The following is a 9,603-nucleotide window of genomic DNA, read 5'->3' as shown; positions in this document are numbered from 1 at the left end:
GGATTCAGATTCCTATTTTATCCCAAGGGAGCATTTAATCGGGATAAATAGTCATTCTCCAAGTCAGCTTATACTCTGTGTGTATACTAAATTGTATCAAAATCAGTTCAGTTCGTAGTTTCAGCGTGATTGACGGGCAAACATACAAACAAAAAAAAATTAACATTTATAATATAAGTGTGATTATAGATTCATCATCATCATCATCATCATCAGCCCATATTTGTTCCCACTGCTGGGACTCAGGCCTCCTATGAGGGTTCAGGCCATAATCCACCACGCTGGCCAAGTGCGGGTTGGCAGATGTCACATGCCGTCGAACTTTTTTAATTCTTGGACATGCCGGTTTCCTCACGATGTTTTCCTTCACCGTTGAAGCAGTGGTGATGTTATCTACATGCGCAGATAAATTGAAAAATCAATTTATTTCCTGCGCGCTCGCCCGGTCTCGAACCCCGACTTATCGATTTTGAAGTCCGAGGTCCTTACCACTGAGCCACCACTGCTCCACTGAGCCACCACTGCTATATTAGATTATAGATTATTTATAAATAAAACACATTGAAAGCTCTTTTCGGTAATCGATTTTACCTCAAACCTATTTAATATTATAATTATTAAAATAAACTCAGTATAATTAATGAAGAAAACCCAACCGTGACTTTCTAAGCATAAATTCTGCGTCACATTATATTGCCTTGTTTTGGTTTAATTTTATTCATCCTTAGGGGTGGTGGTGACTCACGGTTTGTGACGTCGGAAAATACTGTGACGTCATAGAATGACTCAATAGAGAGCTTTGGCGAGTGGAAAATGTTATGAGTCAGTGTTAATGCAGTATTATATGATTGAAGAACACTTTATATGTTTTATATGTTTACTGATTTTTATAATTAAAGTTCGGTGGGGTAAATACGTTGAATTTTTTGTTCATTTTATGTATTTTAAATTCGATTTATCTTATTTTCCTGATTGTTTAATTATGAGTTTTAAATTGACGTCATTATTAATGTAATTGAAAACTGTAATTTGGTGTCATTTTTATGTCTGCAAACCCACACTTGTACATCATGGTGACATAGCTTGAACTCTCATAGGACGCCTGTGTCTCACCAGTGGGAAAATGTATGAGATCATAATAATATAATAAAAAAATAAAAAAATTTTTTAACTAACTATTTCTCAAGAACGCGTAGAGGAATCAAATTGTCGTTCATATCCAATATTCGAAGAAGTTTATAAATTAACAGTATTAATTCTGATGCAAAAACGAGTTTAAAACCATCCGCTTGTTAATCTATTAAAAATGGCGCCAATCACACATTAAAACAAGTCATTCACATACCTTCCTCACGCTTCAATTTCCATAAAAATGTACAGAAATTCACATAATCACGTGTTATTTCACAGTTCAAGGCCCTCGGTTACGTAATGCAATGCAGAACTTAGGAGATAGATCGTTGACTTGCACTCATTTATCGCCATCATAAAACTTATATAATACACAGGTATATAACTATTTACCTGCTTTAATGCTGTTTTTCCGACTAAATCTGAATAGCATTTAAAATAATAATATCTTTCATGGATTACTTACATTGCAAAGCCATACAATATAATGCATTTTCTTTTTAAATTGGTAAACATGATTAGAAAATAATGATTTTTACAGATTAAAAAAGTGAATTATATATTGTATTATTTAACCCGAGTTTTTCATAGGACGTGGTTTTTTATGTAAAAGTAGGTAACTGAGCTGGTGGTTCGTCTACTCATCATCATCAATCATCATCACCAACGCACGAGGCAGTGCCTCTGCGAATATTCATGGGCACTGTGACAATGAGCTACCTGCTTTTATGGGGTAAGGAATAAGAAAGGATTGACGACTGGAAAGAAGGATTGGAGTGGGAATGGTGAGGAAAAAGGAATAGTTACCTTGTCATTTCAATTGTATAGAATAATAAGGAAAATATATGACGGAATTAATTTATCTTATTACTTCCTTGTCTATAAAACTATTTAACCGGGGTGTGGGCATCTAAGCAAGATTTCTAGACCTAAAAACAAACATATACAACCTGAAGCACCTAAACCTACACAGCGCTCAGTGCTGGACTTAGTCTAGTCCTAGCAAATAAGCTAATCAAAGTTCACGGCCCTAACTTACCACGCTGAGCACGTAGTACTTTCCCGTAGTCATTGCTATGCGCCGCGTGGCAGGTGAAATGTTTGCACTTTCTGTCCGGATGCGCACCCAAACGTAATAGAAAAATGTCTTAGGTAATGAGGTTGATGACCTGAAAGAATTTAATACTAAACAGCCTGTGAAATAACTGTTGTTAATGTAATGTGGTGATACTTCTCCAGCTCTTGGTCTTCATGTGAGTGTGAATTGATAAAAAGCCAGCTTTGAAGAACCTATTGAGATATATGCATAAAGCCAAGTGTTTGGTGCGAGTCGCGCTTGTGATGGAAATGTATCTAAGTTGACCGGAAAACCTGTAAGAATTTTATGCGACTCACACTTTGGTCTACCAGCGTTGTCAATAAATTGTTATGATACTTCCACATTGTCGTACGTTACTCTAAGATTTATAATATTGTTAGGGATTTAGTTTCCTCTGTTCATGCATAAGCTTTGTAAAAGTTATGCTCTTCATCCTACTAATCCTACTAATATTATGAATGCGAAGGTTTGTAAGGATGTGTGTGTGTTTGTTGCTCTTTCATGCAAAAACTAATCAACCGATTGCAATGAAATTTGCTACGTAGACAGCTGGACAACTGGAATAACATATAGGCAACTTTTTATATTATTACCCGATATTCCTACGGGATACGGACTTACGCGGGTGAAACTACGGGGCGCAGCTAGTGTTACATATAACAATTAATATACAAGCTCTTAGACTATGCTTGTTATCGATCCATAATCGTTCAGATTATTACAGATACCATTAAATCTGATAAGAATAAATTTCTCGCGTCTTATATGATGCAATAAAAGAATTTTATAACTCATTATTATTTCAAGTAATCAAACACGATACTCATACATCATACATAATCTATTTAACACTAGCCTTCAGTCTGCGGCTTTACCTGCAGTGTCGAAGCTAATTCCCTTGAGAATAACACGTTTCGCAGAGGTATAAAGCAGCCTTTGTCACTTCCTAACTTGCTCCATGCAAAAATCACATCCAAAAATGCGCTCCGTTGCGACGCGAAAGACAAACAAACTAATTAATAAATAAACAAATATAATTTCGCATTTATAATATTAGCAAGGATTATAAAGAAGTAAAGATTGTAGCTTTGTATGTTTGTACGGGGTAATCTTAGGTAATACTGCTCCGTTCATGAAAATTGGTAACGTAAACATCAAAGCTAATAATCTAATAAACACTCGAAGAATATCTTATAATTAGTTTAATTAATAAACTAAACCGCTTTTAAATTGTTGAAACTTGGTATATATTAGGACTCATAAATGGGGCCAAATGGGAGACAATAGTTTTCTTATAAGAAAATAATCATAAAAATCGGTTCACCCAGTAAAAAGTGATAACAAACACATAAAAGTACAGTCGAATTGATAACCTACTCCTTTTCTGCAGTCGGTTGGAAAACGATAAACAATCACGTCTGTTTGTGTGTGCATTAGATTCTTAAAATTTCGCAACAGGGTTTGATGGTTTTTTTTTTAAATAGATAGAGTAATTAAAGAGGAAGGTTTATAGGTATAATAATATCCATGAAATTACACCGAATTTAACGCGTACGAAGCCGCGGGCAAAAGCTAGATTTCATTGATAACTAATTTATTGTTTTAAGCACATATGTCATTTTATATGAATACTTATAGTTTCTCTAGAAATTGGAGCGAATGGTGGAAATAGGTAATTTTTTCCAGCCCCAAATTCATCCTATCAATTAGCAATAAATCCGCGTTAATCGGTCGCCCAGTCGCGACGTGACACAAACAAACAAATTAACTTTCATTTCAGACCTAGACCTCGGTCACGCGAAGTATAATCCTGCTAAAATCTTATCAAAATGTGCAATCTCAGAGCGCCCAGGTGACCGACCGACAGGGTCAACGTTCGCGTGCAAAATACCTTGTTTGCGAAAGTAATATGTGAGAAAGATACTTTTTTTTATTTAGAAATTAAAAACTTATTAACGGATTTTAAACGCGATTTATTCGTTATATTATTAACCCGCCGTTTCGAACACTTAACAGCGAGCGTGGTCACCGGTGGTGTCTCCCTGTGACCACGTTATAAAGTTTTTAATTTCTAAATGTATAATACTCGCGTTAAATGAAACACAAGAAAATATATTTTTTATGTCATAGCGGGCATCTGAGCTGGGGGTGGTGGCACCACCGACCATGAACGCCGTCCGCTTTAAAGGGGCAAGGGATGAGGAAAGGAATGATTGGAAAGCAATGGACTGGGAAGGATGTGGAAAGGGAAACGGGCTTCCCACTTTAACCATACGAAACACAGTAACATGCTAAAAACACGACACAAAAGACAGGAAAACTGACGTGAAATAGTAATTTCACAGCCTTCTGTGGGGATTTCGTACTTTCTAGGGCGAGATGGCCCAATTCGTGCCCAAACGTGCTCGATTCCCACATATGGTATACGAAAATTATCTTATCTGTTATTGGTTTATTTAAAGGATTAAATATGCTATATGTACGCTATGTTTAAGCAAAAACTTTTTATTTAATTTATATTTTTAACATTTCCCGTTACTGCACAAGTCAATGGTCATTAATTACATTGTTTGGAGCATATTATTTTAATTAGTTTAAGGCGCAATAAATTATTTCATTATTTTTAATGCGTTTTTTGTTAACTATGGCGTGTTTGATTATTACAGTATCATTAGTTACTTAATTAGTTAACGGTATCTGACGTTCAAAAAATAGCATTACTCCTGCGGCTTTGCCCACGTAGAAAAAGGAAAAGATAGACATCCCCGTTAGTAAAAAAGTAATCCTTTACCTCTCCTTTCTCAGGTCTCAAACTACTCAAACTATATATATAAGAATATAGACAGATAAGTCAATAATATTTTTTAACAATAAACAACACTGCCATTAGATTGTAAGAACTAGACCAAATTTTAAATGGCGCACCACACGAGAGGCGTCAGCTTTCAAATAAAAATAACATAAAACACAGTCGACTTAATAACCTTCCTTCCTTTTTAACAGTCGGTTAAAAAATAATCAAACATCAGCCACAGTTAGCACCGGGCCTTAAGTATCATATAAATTGACGGTCATAACAGAGGTCTTTGAACTGCAGACGTAACTTACGCAACCAGCCTTGAACCGGCTATCGGTGCGAATAACAATCCTTTATCCATTTGTTTACTTTATATTTGCATTTCGATTTATTTACATCATTATCTCTTATCGCTATATTGAATGACTTTTCTAGCAATTCGTTTACAATGCGCTGATTTCCGCTGATTTCAGTAATATAGAAGGCATGCCATATTAAAAAATCAACTCACTGAAACTAATTAACCTACAACACAGATCATTCTAGAAATTCCATACTTTAGGCTCATAAAATCTGGCAATTGAAATCCAACTCACACAACTACATAACTCGAATTCCACCAACTATTATGGCGCAATGGCATTTCAAATTTCGAACAGTTCTGATCCGAGGAAGGACGGAACTTCCGGCGAAGACATGCCGTGCGTGGCTCGACGTCCACATGCAAACATTATAATGAATTTAAAATTTGAAATTTCCTGCGATCACACGATAAGGTTCGGCGAGCGTGGTACAATTATGATAATGTTTATTGTTTTTCAGTTATGATAACAAATATGCAATTCTACTATACTTCATAATAAGAGCGTAAGACTACACACGAAGTAGCAATAGTCTATAAACTTGTAGTCTCAAATATTATCCCTGTCTAGGCCTTTGTAGGGAAGCAACTTGTATAACATCCGAGTTATACAATTCATCGAAATAAATTAAAAAATAAACTTATTATTTAAATCTTCGTCGTAATCCGGATCAAGGAAAGCAGTTCAAAGCAGTCCATAGGGCCTGCTTTCCGTGATCTGGATAACAATACCTTTTCATCAAAGTCCACCAGCATCCAGGTCCATAAGCCACGGCAACTGCTTGCAAATCTTACGCACTATCTCACAGTTCAACAACCTCGCCGTTTTCGGTAAAGCAATTATAGTACAAGGCAATAAATGGTTGCACAATCGTGCGCTTCCTCTTTTCCGGGCAGGTTCAAGGCCCTGGTTACATAAACCGTTTCACCTTACGTCACCGTCGCAACCGCCCGCATTGTTTATAAGCGCACTTTCTTTATAATTACGAACCACTTCCTACCTTCCTGATTTTGCCGGTGTTTGTCATATATTATGTGTTATTGGAGCGTGAGAACGCGATGATTTTAGGGTGAGGTGACTGCGTTCTGGTGATTCATTCTCAATTGCTTCATTATTAAAATGCGCATCGGATTTCTTCCGGAAGGAATTTAGATAGGTATTAAAAAATCTGTTTGTGTAACTCTTATATTTTATTGAATTCCTGTTAGCCGATGCGCTATTTATAGGTTATACAAACATTTATTGTTTAATATATTAGTAAGAGCGTACTCATATCATATAAATAGGATTTTTAATTGAATCTGTAAAAAGTAAAAAATGATGACATTATACAGCTTTATTATTTCTTCCACAATGCTTTGAACCTCTTTTAATATTAGGTTTAAAACTGACAATTTCAATTGTTATAAATCATTTCATCTTAATAACACGAATTACTGTTAAAAATTTTGAGTAATCGTCAATTTTGTTTCTGTTAATTACATTTAATTAACATGACATCTTTTATATCAGTATCATCATCATCAGCCCATATATGTTCCCACTGCTGGGACACAGGCCTCCTATGAGGGTTCAGGCCATAATCCATTTATATCAGTGTACTTACACATAATACATGTAACAAATCATCTTTACGCGATTACCGCCCGCGTCATCCGATGCAACAATAATAATTGTTAAGCTTCCGCCATAACTGCGGTTATGTAATGAAAAACTACCGTAAACTGCGAGCTACGTCACTGCTTCCCGTTGCATGAGAGGAAAGTAGGGGGTGTGGCCGGACGCAGTGAAAGTGGGGTCGATGCACGCGCACCACTGAATGTCAATGCGCATCGCACTGCGCATGGCGCATGTTGATGGGATGGCGTTCGGAAATTGAAATTTTGAGTTTCAGGCACATTTCTTTATGAATGGTTGAAAATTAAACAAATGGACTTTGAACCTGCGTCTTTTACCGTAGCAATACCGTATGTTATAGGCTTATTTTTCGACACTTGATTTAATCGTCTATAGACGGAACGCCTTCCTAGGTATATTTAAAAATATGGTATGGATTATGTAATCCAAAATAAGTATTTTCAATAGCCATCGCCGGCACAAGTATTTACAGAGCCGGAACACCGAGAAAAATTGTTTTTATGCATCCTTTTCTAAAGTGTACATAAAAAATAACTACACATTATACTATTTCCGGAGGCCTATTACCTTCTCCTAGCCCTTCCCAGTCCATTCCTTTTTTCCATTCATCAATCCTTTCCTCATCCCTTATCCCTTAAATGCGGGCAGCACATTCTCACAGGTCTGAGCTTTTGCGAATGTTCATGGGCGGTGGTGATCGTTTACCATCAGGCGAAACACCAGCTCAGTTGCCCGATATGACATAAAAAAAAAATTCACGCCGATCTTCTGTGGGTATGTGGAACTTTTCCAGTGCTATTTTTACCTAATTAATGCTAATCATACATGACTATTTATTGACCGCCTCCTTGGCACGGTGGTTAACGCGTGAGGGGTCCTGGGTTAAATTCCCGGTAGGTACGCAAAAAAAAAAGTCTCTGTCTGGCAAGACACAGAAGGCTGATCACCTACTCGTCCGTAAAAAAAACGATCAGTGAAACAGATGTACATCATCTGCCCCATACCCCACTAGGGGACACGGGACTTCACTTATACATGATAAACATTTCAGAAATATTTCAATTGAAACGTTAAAACGTACATACGGTTTTGGAATGTCAAGATTGCAATCATGGATACTAGGATCGCCCAGTTTCCATAGGTACAATGAGTATTTGACCTTCCCATTGTGACTGTTTGTACCTGCCTTCCACTGCACGTATCGCGATGAATCATATCTAGGGATAACGAATCTATCAGATAAATAAAATTGTATATTCACAAATAGCATTTCGCGGGGATTTATTTATTTTATTTTTTATATTATCATCGGCAATGCAGCTGGAGGGTCGCCTGATGTTATGTGCTACCACCGCCCATGAACATTTGGAGAGGCATAAGGTCCATTGCAGACCTTACGACTCTACAAATGTATTGCCGACTTTTTGGGAAGGGATTAAGAAAGGATTGGCGATAGGAATATAGGAAATGATTGGGAAGGGTAAGGAAAAGGATATGGGCCTCCGTTACCCTACTCACCGAAAAAAAAACAGCAGAATACTATTTCACGCCGGTCTTCTGTGGGGGTGTGGTACTTCCCCGGTGCGAGCTGGCCCAATTCGTGTCGAAGCGTTCTCAACTACCACATAGTATACCTATATTATGTCCGTTATACAAAAATCAAATCCGTTATACAGTTGCCCGCTATGATATAAAAAAAACAAGCTTATTTGAAACAATATATATAAAGTGTATATTATTTATTACTATTCCTTCTTCAACTTACACCATTAAATGTATAATTCTTTTCTACAAGACATGTCACAGATGTCTCAGGGAGGAGGGTTTTAAACCATTTTGTACGTATATATATGAGTGAAAGTTTATAAATCAATTTTTATATTACAAACCACAAAGGCTGATGTAATTGGCGTAAGGCCACGAACAGATTACAGTAAAGAGGTTAGCAGGCCACTAACTCCAATAAACGATACGATTTATTCGTTCACAATTAACATACAACATTCAATAAAGAATTAGTTGTCAGTTGACATTTTTTTTTAAATGCATTTAACGTAACGTTGCATAGCAGAGTAAAATACATTACGAAAAGTTTAGGTAGCCATATATTTTAAAACAGACGTGTTAAGAAAATTTTTCCCCAACGTAGCCTTTCATTATACACTTTTCGTTCTTATTATTATTAGCAGATATTAAAGCTTGCTTAAAATGCTTTTTACAATCTGTATACATAAAAGAAAGTACTTTAAGTTACTCTATTTAAACCTTAATAAGGGTTGAATCAATATGGCTGAAAGAAAGACAGATGGTTTTCCGAACTATACAAAAAAAAAATCTACCAAAAATATCCTTCTTTGACTCGGAGATGCGGGCGTAAAGCTAATAAAGAAATACAGATAAAAAGTAATTACCGAACAGATTGTCTGTTATAATCAAAGAAACCATAATCCACAGTTCCCTTGATACCTTTGAACCGGATGTTACAACTTGCATAGATAACTATCAACATTGTATGCAACTAGAGGTACCGTTAGCGCTTTCCCATTTCACCGACATAATATCTCGGTCACCCAGAT

The sequence above is a fragment of the Zerene cesonia genome, chromosome 28 (genome assembly GCF_012273895.1).
Source record: "Zerene cesonia ecotype Mississippi chromosome 28, Zerene_cesonia_1.1, whole genome shotgun sequence".
Taxonomy (NCBI): Eukaryota; Metazoa; Arthropoda; class Insecta; order Lepidoptera; family Pieridae; genus Zerene; species Zerene cesonia.
Note: the sequence above shows the minus strand (reverse complement) of the source record.